General features: G+C 36.8%; 1 protein-coding gene across 1 annotated transcript in view; it reads right to left on the minus strand.

Annotated features, from left to right (window-relative positions):
* Positions 1–16,802, minus strand: part of NBAS (NBAS subunit of NRZ tethering complex) — a gene marked incomplete at its 5' end in the record, with an annotated part of 193,283 nt that overhangs the window by 28,982 nt on the left and 147,499 nt on the right. The gene's annotated exons all lie outside the window — the stretch shown is intronic.

The following is a 16,802-nucleotide window of genomic DNA, read 5'->3' on the forward strand; positions in this document are numbered from 1 at the left end:
GTTGTAAAACAATGCAGGAACACAGCGAATGCAATTTGCCCAGAAACTCCTTTTCTTACCTCTCATATTCAAATACATGCAAATAAAACAGGAGAGCACACAGTTGATGGGGAATGACTTGTGTGGGTTTACATTGTTTTAGGAACTACACCTAAGTACATTCATTCAATAGTTCAGAGGATCTTATCTCTGTGTTCTTCAAACAACCAAAAATTCCTTAAATTTCCTTTTCTCGATATATAGACATATATAGACACACGCACATGTATTTTTTAAGGAATGGGTATGTCTAGTGCTTCCTTAATATATATTACTCTCAATCACCTATGGAAATTCATTAGTTTTACCTCAGTTTACAGCATCTAACCTTTTCTCCCACAGGAAAGAGCCTTAAAAGATGATTCTAAATTAATTTACCCAGTGAAGAACATTTGCTGACAAGTACTGTAATATTCCTCTGTAGAGGTGTTTTAACCTAAGAAAACCGAAAACCCACCCCCATCCGCCAGCCACCAGACAACTCTCTCTCAGGAAAAGTGTCCACCTAAGTTGAAAACCTGCAGCTTCTGCCGGGACTTGAATTCACTTCAGTTGATGACAGGTTCTTTTACAGATAATTACTGCTTGCAGTTTGCATGGTAAAGAAGCGTGAGGTAAAAGGTCTGATGGTTGAAGGAAGATTGCTATAAATGAGAACCAACTTGCTACTAAATGAGAAGCAGCTTCTGTTTAAAAGTCTGGCTGTCACGCTAGGAGGGCTTTCACAAATGGAATAGCTATTCGCAATCTACCTGACATACAAAAAGTTCTCGGAGTTTAAAAATAATTTGTTAGAATAACAAGGTAACTTCCTCTGCGCTATTAACACATACTCAAACTGAATTTTTCCTTCAAACTTCGAAAAGTTCCAGGATATCAAACACTGCAGTTTCATCTTATAATTCCGCTGAAGATACACAGCATTAACTGTTAACTTTTCTGTTTCAGCCCAAGTAGTTCTAAGACATCAAACATGGACAAAGTTTTCCTTAGTTCCACAGCTACTCTAAAAGATTAAAGATTGCATTCCCTTCTTTTCAAAGCAACTCTGATATATCAAGGACAAATTTTTCAAAAGAGGTTGGAAAACAAAGATTACTGATGCATTTACTGAGTTGCCTACATGGTTTGTGACTTTAAAATATTTAGTGCAGAAAAACTGTTCACTTCTGTCTCCAGGGTACATCTGAAAGCACCATATACTAAAACATTTTAGATAGTGAAGAAAAGTTTGAGACCTGTCCGTTTAAAATATTTCTCTGTACTGCAAATGTCACATAGCAGGCATCAGTTACTCACTTGTAATATCCCTAAATTCCATCTGTACCTGCTAATACAAAATATCATCATCTACAATATTTAAATCACAAGGTTGAAAACAGAAGGGAAAACAGGAAAGGGTAAAAGGGACCTAAGACATGATAACCTCTAAGGAGCAAAAATATTTAGCAATTTAGCAAATTATGTACTATCTAGACAACAGAAGCTCTCACGTTGCCTCATCTGTCCCCAAACTCCTTTTTCAGACAACTAGCTCTTAATATTTTAACCAAGTAGCATTCTGGATGGTCCATTGAGTACATTTTAATATATTTGCACAAACAGCATGTTACTTCAAAACACAGACTAAATGTTCAGATTTCCCTAACAATAACTGTGAAAATGGAAAGAAATAGCACAGACAATATTAATAGATGAGAAAAGCTGTCACAGAAATTGCACCGTTAGTACCAGAGAGTAGATGAGAGTGGATCAGACATCCTAGTCAACATGAACTAAATTCAAGAATTATGCCTAATAATGCATCTTCACAGACTCAGGTTTACTTTTATTTTTTATGAGGTTAATTCATCTAACATTATAATGTTGCATTTTGGACAGCTGGATCCTTGCAACATGATTCTTCATAACAAAACACATATTAATATGATCGAAGTAACTCAGAAGAATTACCTTTCTATTCTTAAACATGACGTGCATTTCTGCAGTACTTCTTTCTACAATGGGCTTTTTCAAGTTGCCTACGCTTCCCACTAAGAGTAATAAAAATAAAGTGAACTTCCTGCAGTGTTAGTTATTTATAGTTTTTAAGAAAACTATCGAAAATTCACTTTTTATATGGCATTTAAATGCACATCACTTCCATTTACTGTGAAACAGGTGAGATTGGAAAGTAGCAACGTAGCGTGTAAGTATGCACACCTTTAGGAGTGCATGTGGTGATCTAAAATGCAGCACTAAGGATAGAGGCAATGGAAGGTTAACGAAAGGGCAACAAATCGAAAATACCTAAGTACTGATGGTAGATGACAAGTATGATTACTTTCCCCAAAAAATGACTAGTGTTATTGTACCTTAAATTCCTCAGCTACCCATCTTTTAAGTCTTAGCTATGTTCCCTTCTTCAACGTATCTTACGCTTCTGTGCATCTATCAGTCATCCCTGTACTCCACCCACACCTCCGTTTCAAGTATGTTTTTAAGCATTACTTCACTCCTGTGACAATGTGGTTGTTAAAATAACTTTTTTAAAAAAAAAAAAAAGAAAAGCTGAGATTCAGATGTAAACCCACCCTTTAACACCGAGAATGCCCGACTTTGTGTGACAGCGGTCACACAGTCGACCGTGTCAGGAATATTTTTCAACAGCGTTCCTGATTTGAATCATCATCAAATACACGCTGATTCTGCAAAGATTGTGTCCACACTTCACGTTACACATTGATAAGTAGTCCCACTTGTTTAAATAAGATTGCACAATGTCCAGAATTGTACCTTCTGAGAAGCAGCTGTATTTAACTTTTGACTATATACCTTTACACTATAAGATGATTGAAATCTATGCATGATTTGCCCACTAGCATCACTAGAAAAATCCTGACGAGCACAAGACCAACACTATGTACCAGAAACGGAGACAACAATAAAACATTTAAAACCTTCAAGATATTGTTATTCCTATAAAACAGAAGAGTCCATTTTAAGTTAAATATCAATACTACGAAGTAAATCAAGGCATTTGCCTTAGTTTCCGCACTGCTTTACAGTTTGAATGACAAGATACTTTGCTCTGTCTCTAAATCTTTCCTTATAATTCTCCAGAAATAGAAGATACAATCAAACCACGAAAAAAGCGATAGTTCCTTGCTACAAGAAAGCAGTAACTTGAAGCAGCACATTGGAATGAGGGTTTTTTATTTATATGCACACACACATATATATGAGTGTATATACATATGCATACACACGTGTGTATCATATACACACACACATAGAGAACATACGCTTTCCTCTGCGTTGTCTCCTCTTTCCAAGGCCGAGGGAGAGCACGGTGAGGAAGCAGCCACCTCACGCCGCAGAGACAGAGCACACTCTCCGTTAAAAGGTAGAATTTACACCTTAACAGAGGTGAAAGCTGGCTGAGATGAAGTTGCCATGGTTAGCTAAGCCTGTTGGTTTGTTGTAATAACACAGCAAAAAGATTAAACATTCCACTTTTAACTAAACGCTCTCTTTGTAGCGACACCAAATGATCTACTGAAACGACTCTGAATGCTGTAGTGCAACAAGATACTGCATTTCTACCAGTATGATCATCTTTAAACCACGGTAATGGGATATCACAACTCAGATTTTCCCCCCCTCCTTTTTTTTTTTTTTTTTGCTTTTAAACCAAAACCCAAAATAACCCTTCTAAAACGCTCGAAGGCTACGCAAAGATAACGTGCTGTCAGGGCTCTGAGCAGTTCATGGCACAAGTGCCTGTAATCTGAATCTGTCACTAAACAGAATAACGAGGCCTATAGCAAGGCAGTAAGGAGTATGCTTGAACTTCAGATGCTCACAAAGGAGTATGAAATTAAAACAAAACAAAACAAAACACACAAAACAAAATCAAGGAAAAAGAAAGCAAGGACTTCCAGTTTTAACATCAGATTTGCTCAATTCTGTCTTGATTTTCCCTAGTTTCATGCCTTCTCTTCAGCAGCGGAACACAGCTGGCTTCATGGTTTTTCATTAAAATAAAAGGCTGCACAAATATTTACCTCTATGGGAAAGTCAATTAGGGGAATAAATTTTAGAAATGATACTCATGATGGATTATAAAATGAAATACAAATTGCGTAAAACAAAACCTTGTGTTAAATTGTTAAAATACACTATTTAATTATCAATGAGGGACTACATATGTTTAAAAATCAAGAATATGCAGATGTTTGCATATGCTAATGTTCCTTAAAATAATATATAGGAAATTACAAAGCAAAATACAGGCTACACAAACAGCACTGAGTGTTGTTTAAAACTGCATTAGATACAACCAGCTGTCTGAACCAGTCTCTTAATCGTATGTTCTTCTCCTGATGACTTTGCTTTTCAGTCTTTTCCCAGGTTCTCCTGTTATTAATTATCAGTATTTAGGATGGCCCATAAAGGAGTTCTGTCTCATCCCATATTATCACTGCTTAATAAGGGCAAAAAATCCGTCCACCTTTCTCAAATATTGACCAAAACAGAAAACTAACCACATTTCTGAATGGGAATGCCAACTGCAGCTACAGCGTGTGGCAGCTGTGGCATGCCGAAAGACAAAAGTCAGATTTTCTTTTTATCGGAGACCTATTATTTTGTGTGGTTTTGAGCATGGCCACACAATACACTTCACTGAATTACTTGATTTTAGCCCCCAAACCAGCTATTTTTGTCAAGTAGTTATGCTCTGCTTACCAGTAGCAGAGACGTGACATAGCGTATGTTCAATCACCCATCCTCTTACACGGCCAGTTGTGAACCTGCTGTAACTTGCAAATCTTAAGAAGAAAACTAAAACACTGCTGAAAAATTTATTGCTGGAGTCCGCTTATCTATCAGACAATTCTCCAAAATATTTCAGTTCTGACATCCTTTTGCTAGCAGGAAGTTACATCAGACAAGGCTCCCACAAGCTTTTTAAAACATTTGGGTTTATATAAAAACCAAGTGAAGTATATGGCTACAGGTGCTTTTACTGCTAGTGTATAAATGATAAGGGGAACCTGGCAGTTGGTTGAAATACCTGTAATCTCTTCAACAGCACATTATCCGAGCACAAACATACCCTTTATCTGAATTCAGGCAGTCTGAGCAAACTTGGAAGGCATGTTCCTCATAGCCAGTGCTGAAATAAAAATCTAATGCGCTTACAATCCCCCCTCAAATAAAACCCTGAACTGTTCTGCCTGATGATAAAAATCTTTCAGAGATTTATATAGTTGTCTTCCCTCACAGATCAGATCCTATTAGATGCCCAAAATGTTGAAACCGCATAACATGTTTTATCCACTTTCAATGCACAAAGTTTTGACTCATCATCTTGTTCCACAGATTTGATATTACTTTACGGATACTCATCATGCGACACACATGAAGGAGTCCAAATATGAAAAGTTCCCTCAAAAGTTTGTTCTATAGCTTTTAGAAACCTAGTCTTTTATAAAAATCATAAGATGATACACTTGAAGAATTATAAGCAGTGGACATTATACATGACTGATAAATAAGACCTTTGGCATGGCAGACCGCAGGATCAGTTGTTTTGTTCAGTATGTTATCTCGCTCCTGAAATTGCAGTTAGTTTAAAATCAGTACTTACAGCAACAGTGGAATGTTGCTGTATCTAAATTGTGCCCCGGAGGCATAAATATCCACTATATAATTTTCTCCTGATCCTAAAGGACAGAGACGTCCGGTGGAGTTGTAAAAGCTTTCTTGCTAAAGCTATATAATTTGAGAATCTGGTGCTGACTGACTTGGCTGATAACCTAGAGTTTTGTTTAAAAAACAAAAAAGCCAATAAAAAGATCCAGCCAATCCAATCCTTTCCTTCCCCTGAGATAAAATACAAAAGATTGCCTATTTACATACAAGAATGGTGAGCAGGAAAACTAACACAGACAGACCTCCACCCTCCCTCTGCCCAATGAAATCTGTTCTGCAAATTACATTTTTACTCCCCGGGAGCACGGCAGAGCCATGGTTTTCATCAACAGATTTTGTTCACTACTAATGTTCTAGGGAAATAATTGATAAGGGCTTCTGTAACCAAAGAATTGAGATGTAGAAATCAGAAAAGTATTCTCTTTCATTATAAATGCTTGCTTATTGAGAAAAGCTACATCCATACTTAAAACCAACCCCCCATATTAAAGGCAGAAACATTTGTGGTTTCCAAGAGCTGCAACCAAAACCAAACTGATTTATGTGATTATAAAATTCATTTTATTACATCCACTGGATTGTAAATGTAAATATTTCAAAATATGTTGATGTTTGTCACTGCAGCACGAATTTGAATTAATACGGCATTGAAAATAGAAACACTAAGCAGGCATTTGAGTAGTCCCTTCTTGCTACAATATGTTTTCAATTTGTCAGGACTCCTTTGCAAAATGAACTACGTTTTTATTTATCTTCCCCCCCCGCCCAAGCTCTAGTGGTACAGAATTCATCTATGCTGCATTTTAAAATAATAGGCAGATCTGACATGAAAGATTTAATTCAGATTCGAGATAGGGAATGCTGATGCTAAAACTTGCTTCCACTCATTAGACAGGGCTTAACATGGTTTATAAACAATGACTGAAAGGATCGATAATAATTTGATAGAATTTCTGCAATTGTCATCTTGGTGTGCTGTTCAAGGCACAAAACCACAACAGTCTTGCCTTAAGGAGTTTACAATCTAATTAGGTAAATCAGCAAAGAAAATACTGCCCTTCCTACACAAACAGGCCAGACAGGGTTGGTTACTGAAAAAAATGAATCTTCCCATTTTGTGCGTCAACCTGTAGTCTGTCGTTCCCTATTCTGCTGGTATCTGTACGGCTACCGAAAAGTCTGCACAAACATAAGTTACCGAAACCTACTTCCGGTACAAGGCTGCAAAGTTAAAAGCTTGTTACAAAGGACATATAAAATTACAAGCTAAGTTAAATAGATATGTAAAAATTAATCACTCACAAAACAAACACAAATGTGAAAAATCACCAGCAAAAACAAACTGTAAAAGCGTGATATACAGTACCTTTCATTCTATGCCCTAGCACCATATTGCCATGTACAGAGTTAAAGGCAATTAAGAAGACATTTATAAAGCACTAGGTTTTACATACCTTAAATATTCACAATGTTTTAGAATTAAGTTCAAAAGATTTCCTAGAAAAAGGAATACTGCCAAATGACTACTACGAGGCACTGATATAATCTGCTTCCTTAAGGAGCATTCAGTGTTTTGGTACTGCACGCACTTCTTATTTTTGGAAAGCCTTTTTTAGAAAGCTGATAAAAACTTTTGCTTTTGAGAAAAACCAAGGAAAGTTCTGATTTAGATTAGAAAAGTGTTAGTTTACTGATACCACTCTTGGGTAAGAAAAGCGCAATTTAATGAGCACGTGCATACAACTAAATTGTAAACCTGGCAGGTTCAAAGACTTCCTGTGCACTACTTTCCATAAAAATTGTACGCCAATGAGTGCCATTTGAGAAGTCCATCTTTCCTTTAGCACAGATGAGTTTTGCTTCTCAGAAATGTATTCCAAATATATTCCCCTGATGGCAGAGGAACTTGTCAGTTTTAAGTGAGACTATTTCATCTTACTTTCTCCATCTGCTGAAGTTCATATGTGGATAACCCTACTTTCAAGCCATTTTTGATCTTGGTAAATGGAAACGTATTACATGGTAGTAAGTCACAGCTGAGAGATGGTAACTTTTTAAAAACTGTTCTACCGGGCTCACAAATGCCCCTGTATAATGATGGAATTTAGTTCTATTTTATGAAAAAAACACTGTAGGGAAAACATGATCTAGTTTGGAGCCTGGACCAATGCTGCAGATTAAATTCCCTTGCTTGAAAGAAGCATTGCTGAAGCTATGCTTATGGAGTTATCCCGGTTAATAAAAAGCAACAGCTTTATTAAGGAATATTCACTTAAAAAACCAACAAACCAAACCCAACAAAAAATAAAAGATAAAACCACCACATTCAAAGCAGTGTTGATTTCCATTAGCAGGGGGAATACAACCCGAGACAGTGACACAAAGGCCTGCCTCACCTCTCCCCTCCATTTGCTCCATTTAAGCTTAAGACCAACAAGGAGACCGGAGTTCTTGGTGGAGCATACTCCAAGCCCTGAACTCACAGAACGTGGGCTGCTGTGACCTGGGCATCGGGAAAAACACCCATTGCAGCCACTGTCTGACAGACCAGAGAGAAGCATCTGCTATCAAAACAACAGTCTTGGAGAAATCAACACAAAATTAAAACTGAAGTCAGGAATTTTGCATGACAAACTTGGCGTTCACAACCCATACCTTCAACCCCAAGAACTCCGAGGTCAGGCCTTCCTGCACTTTCCCCCAAAGTTGGGCTTGTGAATATGAGTGCTGACCACATATGAAAGCCTGCTGCACACAGATACTAAAGGGATGCGCATAATCTCACAGGTCAAATCCAGCTCAAACTGAAGCCAGTGAGCAGTATAAGCAAATTATGGAATTCAAGTTAAAAACCAAATCAACCAGAAGCTTACTGGTGATGCATTAAACAAAGGCTCAGCCACATGTTGAGTTGCCTGTCTTGTGGAAATACCCAAGAACTTTTTTCTTCTGATTTATACATTGTTTAATTCCTTATCAGCTTGATATGCAGCTCACTAACACCAAGAAATGTATATAGATTCAATAAACACAAGTGTGTTGCAAAATGCATAAAAATGCCTAACTCATGCAGAAAATAAAATCCATTCATTTGTATTCTGCAGGAGACTATGTCCTAATCTGCAAATACATTTCAGTGCAGAGAAAACCTCTGAAGACTGTACATAGACACTGATAGAGAGATAAGGGCAAATAAAGAAAAATTACGCATTTGAAAGATTTATGTATCCAGCTAGCCAGAACTGAAAGAGACAGGATTAACATACACGTAAAATTTAAAATGTATATTGACTAGGTGTCAGTTAATAGGTAAAAATTTGGATCTATGCAAATCATGGCTAAAACTAACATCTGTGCAACATGAGAGACTTAAAAACACATAAGCCATTTTACTTGTGTGCACCAACTATAATCACTGTTTCTTATTTCAAAATATATATATAATATAGATATTTTACATTCAGAACAGAGTGTTGGAAGACGCAGCCTAGAAATGACAAGATTTTAATCCTTAAATATTACTTTTAACTTTAAGCTGTTAAATTACCGTCAGCCATTTCCCTCCGTACCTTACGCAAGTGGCTCGTCAATTTACCTTTTCTGATCATCGCTGCCATCAAGCAGCAGTACGTGCACAAGCTCCCAATATTCAGCTGTTTGTGTAACTGCTGTCTTGATAACCAAAGCCTGCAATTCTTGCTAACAGAGGAAAAAATATTTTAAAAGCTGTTTTCATGTAAATGAAAACTTGTCAAAATTAATCTTTCCAAAAGATGGTCTAGTGGGAGGTGTCGCTGCCCATGGCAGGGGAGTTGGAAGTCGATGATCTTTAAGGTCCCTTCCAACCCAAACCATTCTATGATTCGATGAAAATGACACCCTGCAGATAGGCTGAACTGACAGAGTAAAAGATGTATTTTTAGAAAGCACAACCCACAATAAACTAAGATACTCTCTTTTAGGAACAACAGGTTATTAATGTTGGCTCCAATTTTAAATAATATTTCAGTACTACTATTTTCAGTAAACAACAGAAAAGAAAGACTTAAATTTTTGATGCAAAATTCCTCCATTGTTTATCCATATTTATGGCCTAGACCACCAGCACTTAAAGTACCAAGTGGATGGATACCACAAAATTATTTAAGCTGTAAAAACTGAAATAAATGAGTAGCTCTGTTGCAGCCATAAAAAGAATCAGAAAAAGACAGGCAGCATCAGGCAGCTGTCGTACCAAATGGCATTGTATAAGCACTGCAATTGGTGGTTTTCTTTTTGATCCGATGTAGTGAAAGTCCTAGCAGTCACAGACATCATAGCTGAGTCCCTATGTAATAACTGCAACAATATGGAAAACACCTACACGCTCTCAATCAACAAGAACTATCAGAAGTTAATATGAAGAACTATTTTAAGAACACCCGAGAGGGGCTCCTCAGATGATACAGAGTTTACAGACCTCTAAATAAAAGACATCAACTGGAAAGATGGTGGATGAAATAAGGTAAGACTGTTTGGGAAAAAAAAAAAAAAACCAACAAAAAAAAACATCGCATCAACGGAACATCATGATTATTAAAACAAAATAGTCATTTAGATATTAACAAAATAATGCCTTTTATAATCTACTTATATTTTCAAAAGGCTTTTAACAACATTCCTAACTAGAAACCACTGAAGAACTTGACCTGCTAACAGGAACAAAACCAAAAAACACACACACAAAAAAAAACAGTTTATGATGAAAGGATAAGGTAAAAAGTAGAATTTCTCATGATTTCATGACTGCTTCTTTGCTTTTTCAAACTAAATTATGTTTTTGGAGGACTGCAGGCATTGAACAGATAATACAGCACACAAATGAGCTAGTTTAAGTTTGTCAAGGACACTGTAGAAAGAAACCTTCAATTGACTTAAAAAAAAAGTCTCGGGTAAGCAAATGATCATATAATGGTGCACAAAACGTAACAACAGTAAAGCCATCACATTTTAAAATATGCTAAATTAGCCTCATCAAGTAAAAACAGGAACCTGAGCCTCACTGAATGATATTTGCATTGAATGAAATTCAGAGACCTCCGGTTTATGTACAGCCGAAGTCGAGAGAGCCACCAAGGTGTTGGGATGCATATGCGCAGACTGTTAATTTCCACAAGAACATCACATTCACTTTTCCAATTACCTCCTGAAAGGTACTATACTGCATATCACAGTGGGCTCTGAGATAGAGGGGAGAGTAGTTACAGAGATGGAGAACACTGTGGATGAGGTAACATGATTGGAATTGTTTACTTAGACTGAGTAAATAACAAAATAAGGAAAAAAGTGAAGTAGGGGACTTTTGATTTCCTAGATTTTACTATCCTATAAAACAGAACACCACCACATACAAAACCACGTGAATAGGTAACAAAAAAACCCAAACCCCTTCTACACAGTTGCAGTATGTTTTGCGCTCAATGCCGTATGGCGCACTAATGCCAAGAATTTAGCAAGAGACACCCAAGGTTGAATCACAATTCATCCACCAATTTCTTTGCAACATAATAATAGAACTCTCAGTACATCACTAATGAGCTCGTAATTTTTCTGAAACCAAGATAAAAGCAGAATATGCAATGTTTAAAGCATTCTCCACTTACACCTTCATTACAAAAGACCTATTAGAGGAAGTGAATTATCCCCCATGAATCCACTCCAGAGCACTCTTATCTTCCTCTGAAGCACCTGCTGCTAGCCACAGGATACCGCGGTACCCAGAGCTCGCGTTCCAAACCATCATGTTCGCTCAAGCTATACTGCTTTTCTCTCCACTTTGTCTTACCCATTTTACTTGCGCAGCTGATGGAAAATATTTCATTTGCATCTTAAAGTATTTAATTAATCATACACGCTACAATTTATGTTCCCAGAAAAAATACATTTCACATGTTCTCATATGGATAAATTGCACCTTCAAGGAACGGAAATTAGTGTTTTAAAATATTAATTAAAACTTAAATTAAATTTCTTAAACTTAATTTTTATGCATTACCAGTAGAGAAACAATGTCTCTAGAATTATAAACAACATCATAACAAATTTACTCAGAGTTGATAGGACCATAAATCTTTCTTCTAATTAAGCATTTTTCACAAATAAAAGATGGCTGAGAATTAAAGAGATACAGCTCCTTCACTTGCGTTTTGCCAGATCAAGCTAAAGACAGGTCATTGTTACCTGATAAATGACTTCTGCAAAACAAATTGGGAATTCTCACATCTCACTGTGCTTTCCAAATCCTTATGTTCAAATCTCTCTCACACAAGTAGAGGCAATGGGAACGACGTGAAAAATCACTGGACATTGACTTATTCCCATTGAGACCTTTCCTTATGAAGTTGTATGAAGAAACATCACGTAAACAGATATATATATATATATTCATATAATGGGCAGAGACGAACAAAAGAACAACAGAGGCTTGACAGCCATACCCAAGTTCTCAGAAAGTCATTATGTTAATGTAGACATTACTAAGGTTGCTGAGACTCATAAGACTTGCATATGGCATACATAAATTGCCTAGATGAAGGAAGGGCAAATGCGTGTGGGATGTACACAACACAAATTAATTTCGCAATTTTTAAAGCTAAACTCTAGGGAATGTCATGGTTTAAACCCAGGCAGCAACTAGGACCACACAGTCACTCGCTCACTCCCCTCACCACCACCCCAGTAAGTAGGGAGAAGAGGGAGAAAAGGAAGGGAACGGGGGGAAAAAATACTTCATGGGTTGAGATAAAGACAGTTTAATAGAACAGTAACAGAAAAGGAGAATAACAATAATAATGGTAAAAGAATATATAAAATAAAGTGATAAAAGTCACTCTCACCACCCGAAGATCCCAGCCTGTCCCGAGCAGTGACCATGGATCCCTGCCCCCCGGCCAACCCCATTTATATACTGAGCGTGATGTCTACCGTAGGGAATATTCCTTTGGCCAGTTTGTCCTGTCTATGCTCCCTCTCAGCTTCTATGGAAAGCTGAAAAAGTCCTTGACTAATGTAAACATCACCTGACAACAACTAAAACAGTATGTGTTATCAGCATCATTGTCATGCCAAACCCAAAACACAGCAGCTTCTAGAAAGAAAATTAACTCTAACCCAGCTGAAACCAGGACAGGTAAAAAAACCAAAACAAACAAACAAACAAAAAAAACCCACAGATAAAACAAGAAAGGCACCTAAAGTTAGAATCTTAAATTCATATTGGATATCCCTTTCAATTTTCAAAAACGCTTAGCCCTCAGCAGCTCCATATACCACAAGATCATGAAAACAACCGTAATATAACAATATGAGGGGAAAGGCTAAATGAGATTACCTTCTCTAAATGACAAAACTATTTGCATTTAAGTGGCATGCAAATAGTAATTACATTTCGCTTTTGCAGAATAATTAAACAATCCCTTCAAGACAAGGTGTGTTTTCTATAAGCTTCACAATTAACTTCGTATCTTAAACTAACCCTTGGTTTACCTACAGAAGCTTTGTTGGCGCCGCTGTAACCTCCTGGGGCAAAACCCTAGTTCTTATTACTGTAACTTATGCCTTGTAACTGGTCACTGAACAGAACGACTGTGTACACACACACACACAACCCGTTAGTTGATACTTCGTATGTGTTAGACAGTGCTGTGAGTCACAGACTGTATTTTTATATATTATATGAAAACAAATGGATTTCCCATCTTAGATGGATAAAGCTACAATTTGATATGGACACTCTAAACCACGTTTTTCTCACCCTCACCCAACGTTTTCTTTATATATAAAAAAGACAGTATTTTGACCCATATTTTTCATGCACCAGTTAACTAGAAAATTACAGAACCTGAAGACCTCAGATAAAATTCATCAAGGGGATTAAAACAACGCACGCCTCCTCCCTCCAGTAGCGTGGGATGCTACTGGAATGTGAATTAAAGACTCTCAAGCCTTTGAAAAATGAGGACCCCTGAATTTTTAATTTTGTTAACTAATCATTAGAGAACTGGAAATTGCTGTGTTTCTGACTGTTTGATAGGTAGCTGCTTCCATAAAGCACATTTTTAATTTTGTAAGAGCTGGCCTGTTTCCCAGCAGCACATTGATTTGTGGGACCACTACTTACAGCACCTAGAGCATAATTAAATATTAAGTCCCTCCTTGATGTATGCAAAGTCTGACTAAGAGGATTAGTAGAGACACTGAGGGTGGCTTTCACACATTTTCTGGTAATTGAACACTGCAATATCATTAAACTTATCTTTACTCAATAGAAATCCACATTCATCCTTTACAAAATCTGCTGTCCCTTTTCGTACCAAGGAACGGTAAAGGAAAAGAGGGATCCCCTAGAAGCATGTAAGAAAAGTCAAGCAACTAAGGACAAAACAATGCGGAAGTAAGATAATGAATACATTTTTTGAAATATTTACAGTTTAAAGTTCATTTTTTAAAAAAGCAAACAAAAAACCCAAAACCCCTCAAACAAACCTTTAAAAGTGTTCCTCTACAAGCTAAAAATAGCATTTGATCCACACACACACCCCCTTTTTTTTTTTTCTTTTTTTTCTAAATGTGATCAAGGGTTTTACTAGTTCACTGGATGAGAAGGATGACCAAGTTAATAACGGTGTAGTGATGTCAGAGAAATTGATACCTACAGGTGAGGCAGAGAGACTGACATAGCAGCCTGAGCGCACATTTGAAAGACGTAATTCCTCGTGTACTTTTTGACCCTGCTTCACTCAGGATTACCCAGCAACCTGATAAAACTTTTAAATTGTGCTTCGACATCCCCTTCTGTAGAACAGGGTTGCTTTCGAAGGTCTTTGCACCTGAAGCATTAACCTGCGTGAGAAACTTGCTTAATCAACGCTTTGCCAAAAGCTCACATACAAATCTCTCTCTGCACTTTTCAGCAGTCACATAACTACTGAATTCTGCAGCGTTCTTGTTTTGGGAACCACGAATGATTGTGAAATGCACCTAGCAAAAATATAGAGAATACAGTTTTCAATATACTATTTATATTATTACCTTCCCTGTTTGTTAGTTCACAAAGTAAGCAAACAAGCATCAAATAAGGTCATAATTTGCTTGTTCTAATATCAACTTGTAGACTAGCATTTGATATCAGCGGACTTAAAGAAAAAAAATAGTAGTGGATCACTCATTTGTTTTCTTGGGCATTTGTGAAGAACTCTGAATTTCAATGACTGGTACCTAACAGACAAACCAATGTAACTTTTCTGTCTGAATCACACATTAGTTACTTAGCACAAAATATTCCATGAAAACAAAGGGTTCTCATTGATCACACTTAGCTTGAATGGACATGAAAATTAGAGTAATATTTAAATAAGTTCCACAGGACTCTTTTAATTGCACTCTGTAGCAGGAAGTGGGGTGAAAAAACAATGATTTTTATATATGTACATATAAGCACAGATTTTACTATTGCTAAGCATGAAAATTATTTCTGAACTTAGCTAAATAATAAATAGTATATACAGATAATTCTACATTACAGTATTGTATACACATTTTTATACAATTAGCTCTGAAAGGTTTGAACTTCTCTAGCACAGTACTTAAGCTTTTTACTACATGGCTTCTTGCGCTAATTGCTTACTCATCAGCGAAAGAGTAGGGCACTGAAGTCATCAGCAGCGCTGTGTTATGAGCAAATGGACCGCTGCTTACGGTAAGTACAAAAACTTCTTCCATCACAATAAACAGGTATGTTTTCCTGCTCGAAACAAGGAGTATTCTAAAAATCCCCTATTTCAGGAAACAGAAATTATTAACATATTATATGGTGAGACCTAAACAGGCTGGAAGATTGGGACAACAAGAATCGCACGATGTTTAATAGCCGTGCTGCACTGGGGACGGCCAGGCTGGGGGCAGCTCTGCTGCGAGGGCCCTGGGGGCCCTGGTGGGCCAGCAGCGTATGCAATGCATTCAATTAATTCCTAAAACATCCGGAGACAAAAGCAAATGGATGAGAGTTTCATGATGTAAAGTTACATACGTTTTGACTCACCAGATTATGTGAGAAAATAGAAGTGATCTTATATATTTCTCAAACAAGCGTAATGAGTCTCACAAGGTTTCTGACAAATACAGGTTCTTTTTCTGTCTTCTAAACGCATGGCTAAAAGCTATTATTTATCTGTAACTTTCTTCTTAAAACATACTCTAGTTGAATCTTTCAGACTTGAAATGCTTTCGGATTGGGAAGCAGGTCACAGGCAACACAAATATTGACAAAGGACTGAGCTGAAGATGAAGAATCCAATCACAGACAGACACCTGAATTGAAGCTGAGGAGTTAAGTGCTGGTATTATTTTGAATGCAAGAGAAAAAGTAATTTCTTAAAAAAGCAAGAGATAAGCATTTTCTTTTTCTTTTAAGATTTTTATTATGATTGTTCCCTTGGATGATCTTAGCACAGTGAGTCAAAACTGAGATATTGCTTTTGTTTTATATGAATATAAAATGGTTTTGTGCATAGATTTTTATTTTTTTTTTTAAGGAACTATGAGAAATATTCTATTTTAGTTCCATAAGGTCTTGGCATGAGGGGGAGGCATTTAGAAAATGGATGAAAAGTAACTCCGCTTCTGCATAATTCTAGATGCAGCAAGTGATACTCATGATTTCAAACCAGCACAGGCTTCAAAGACAAAACTACTTCTTCCTGTTAAGTCTTCAGTGTATTTTCATTGTACTTAGAAACGTAGGGCCTCTAAAAATACATATGTTTATATTAAGCACTTCAACAAAATGAGTCATGAAATAAAGCAGTTAAAATATTAATGAAAACCAACAAGAGCCCTTTTGTATATATGGATTTTTTAATAGTCTACTTAAACTTGAGCGTTTTCACTCCTGAGAATATTCCCTAGATGTTCCTTATTAGTCTCACATCAACTTTTACATGTACTTTAAAAATGAAAGTTTGGCATTTTGTCACCCTTTAATTCAGAACGAAAGTTAATCTGTTTTAGACTTGAAAACTTGTAGAAGC

This window comes from Vanellus vanellus, assembly GCF_965231255.1.
Source record: "Vanellus vanellus genome assembly, chromosome: 3".
Classification (NCBI taxonomy): Eukaryota; Metazoa; Chordata; class Aves; order Charadriiformes; family Charadriidae; genus Vanellus; species Vanellus vanellus.